Genomic DNA, 3,517 nt, shown 5'->3' on the forward strand with positions numbered 1-3,517 from the left:
ACAATGAAAGTATTTAAAGTAATTTCAGGATATTACCTATTGTTTTAAATGATCAGAATACATCTATGACAAAGGGTTCTAAAAATATGGCTACTTATAAAAAAAGTGTTCCTCTGGCTCAATTTACCCCATGTAAGGGGTAAGTTGATCCAAGTCAGTAGGTGGGTGTAAACTGACCATCTAACTGAATCTGAATCAAACCCATGTGAAATTTTAAAGATAATGTACCTATTTTAAAAACTAATTTAATCACATTTCCTTTTACAAATATTCTTTGTTAAATTATTTTACAAATATTTCTTTTATTAAAGCTAACTTAAACAACATAAAATCACCAAATGAAGTTGAAATTTCAGTATGTTTAATTGTTTGCATTTCTGAAACAATATGTTGAACACCAAAGATGTAACCTTCCCATAAACAGACTAAACAGAGAGTTTGTTGAGGCTCAATTTTCCCCACAGCATTTGGCCCATAGCTGCCATTTTAGGAAAAGCTAGCTAGCTTACCAATTCAGAATAATATTTAGCTAAATGACTTGCATGGTTTTATACGTTGCTAAATCGCCAATATTCATCATAAATATTTTTAGACCTGGACAAATTTGCTTTGATGAAACAGCCATTACATCTGTTATGTTAAAATTTTACTTTTAAATTTTAAGCCAAAAACAGTAAATAAGCAACTTCCACTCCTCCCATGTGCTTCTCCTTTTCACAGTCTAGCAGAAATGATGGGTGGTTCTAAAATATATGGTCGCATGACAATAAAATGGTATGGTTGCCAAGATACAGGGGGTGGGTCAACTTACCCACTGGCTCATCTTACCCCACTCTCCCCCTAACTGTCAAATTATCCAAAATTCAAAAAATCTAAAAAATCTTTAATCACAAAAAAATGTGATTGGTCCATACAGGGTTTGACATCAACACCCGCCAAATACGATTGGATTTCAGCAGTGGCGTGTAACACAGTCACTCCACTAGCTACTTTGGCAGGTTGAATTTTATTTATAATATACATTTTTCAGTTGTAATCTTTTAAAAAGGCTTATGAAATAATAAACTAAGTGCAATGTGGTGTTGTCAAAAATATTGATTTTTATCGATACTGACATATCTGAAATGCTTCCAATACTCATTTTCTGCAGAATACAGTAGTTACACGATACCAGCTGCTCTTTCTCACTCTCTCATCTCCCCGTGAGTTGACACACAAACCCGCCTCCTCTCACTCATTTCATTTGCTCCAGATGAATATTGTTGGTGTTACAGGGCTTAAATTTCGGCGTGGGATTGCACGTATTGCGCATAATTTTACTCACACCCAAAGAGTGCGCACATAAAAACGGCAATACTAAATTGAGTTCTTTTTCGCTGCTTATTGCTCTTAAACAGTCAAATACACACAAAATGCCAGTCTTGGCGAGTATTCGTAAACACAGTTATGTTTTAAGTGAACGTTAACATTTGAGAAAGAAAACGCATGTGTAACAGTATAATGGATCCGTGCGTCAGGTCTTAAAGTGACAGCAGCCTACCTACTGCCAAATTATGAGATAATATTAAAAATATCTGTATGGCAGTTTTTCCCCAGTGTTAAAAAAGTGGCCAGTGAAAATGCTGAGTGGCTTGTTACTTTGGAAAACCACTAGCCACTGTGGCTGGTGAGCAAATAAGTTACTGTCAAGCACTGGGTCCTTTTTGTGTAACAAACAAAATGCCTATGTACTGCTTCAGCCCCTGGATAATAATTTACACCTAAATAGTGAGTGATGCCTGTGAAAGAATCAGAAGTTGCTATTTCTTCCCTATATGGACCTTTATCAAATTTCCGTGTTTCTCAGAAGCGGAAGTCATCATAGTTGGGTAAACTTCTATAGTGGTGAACGGGAGACGACAGGAAATACAATTTTTATATTCCCACTTGCTCCAATAGCAGACTAAAAGAAACATCAGTGTTTCTATTACTTTAAAAGAGGGGAAAATGTAGAGAGAGTGATTACAGCAGTCCAAAGAAAGAATGATGTGAAATTTGTATTAGAAACACTAACCCATTAAACTTGTTTTTTTGTAATTCAGTGCCAGGTTAACAATACAAATAATGTTATAAATGTATTTTAGTAAAAATGAATATGAAAAACTTGACTAAAATTGCGAGTGAGATGGCTTCTCAAATGTGAGAAAAAAAAAAAAGAAGTAAGACAGGACTTGATTTTGTCCATCGGGAATAGAGTACCTCAGGGATGACGTGTTTTTGTAGGCAAAACCCGGAAGTGAGTTAGTATTTTAGGACTTCCGGTTCCATCGCCCCGAATTCAATGGGTTTTTTGAATGGGTTTTTGCTAAATGGGTTGATCTATGACATAAAACACACCAGTTATAACCCGCTTGTGATTTTTTAAACCTTTATTGTGTCTTAAAAACGGCGGTTGCTAACAAATTGCTAAAAGGGACTACTTCCTTTGGCGGGGACTTTAGACGTCATCATGACAAACAGGACATTTGGACAGCATTTCTCATGAAAAAGTGGATAAGTATTCATACACAGCGCAGATCATAATCAGCGAGCATGTTTTTAAATAAAGTTGTTTTTTAAATAAAGTTTGAGGAAGCTTGGTGGTGGTGACGATGATCCACGACCATGGTGTGCTGTAGTCCGTTTATAGCCTACTGTTAGCTTTATATATCTGACGACTTTATTTAGGCTTCAAAATGTATAAATGCTGTGTTAACTTGTAAAGATTATCTTGATAGACAAAACGTGTAAGTGTCATAACCCTTTGTTAAACACAGAGCTTATTTTTTGCAATTTTCCAAAAGTCTATGGGAAAAATGCATAGGCTTTCGATCGAGGGAACCTGTGCGCCGCTAACTTCCGGGTTGGCCTACAAAAACATGTCATCCCTGAGGTACTCTATTGATTGGATTGTTGGACGGTTGTGGTTTGCTATTGGTTGTTCTCATGTGAGTGACAGGTTGCCCCGTTCTCATGCCAGTAAACACGTCATCAGAGAAGAGCTGTTGCAAGATAGAAAATAAATAAATAAATAAATAATGATGTGCACAGATAATTTATTTATAATAAACAATGCAATATTCCATAAAAATAAGAATTGGAATAAGAGTAAGTCCATTTTATTTCATCATGACATCGTACCAAACTACAGACTAAGCCCCGCCCATGTTTCTGTCAATCAACATTTCAATATGTCTGGCAATATGTTTTATTTTCATTATGGTGAGTCAGGTAAAAGAGAGTTTGATTTACAAATAAACTTTTCTAAAGTTTTATATTCTTTAAATATAAGATTAATAAAGGTGGCTTCAAAAACCCAACCTAAATATTTGAAATGCATTTACATATTTTATGTTCATAGGAGAAAATGTCCATAAATTATAATATATTTTTTTTATATTTGTATTTTTTTTCTAAATTCAGCTTGTAATTATTGGTTTAATAAAATAAATACAACCGCCTTGCCATCCGTATATTTTATTTGCACGACATCATTCCT

Source organism: Ctenopharyngodon idella, chromosome 24 (assembly GCF_019924925.1).
Source record: "Ctenopharyngodon idella isolate HZGC_01 chromosome 24, HZGC01, whole genome shotgun sequence".
Classification (NCBI taxonomy): domain Eukaryota; kingdom Metazoa; phylum Chordata; class Actinopteri; order Cypriniformes; family Xenocyprididae; genus Ctenopharyngodon; species Ctenopharyngodon idella.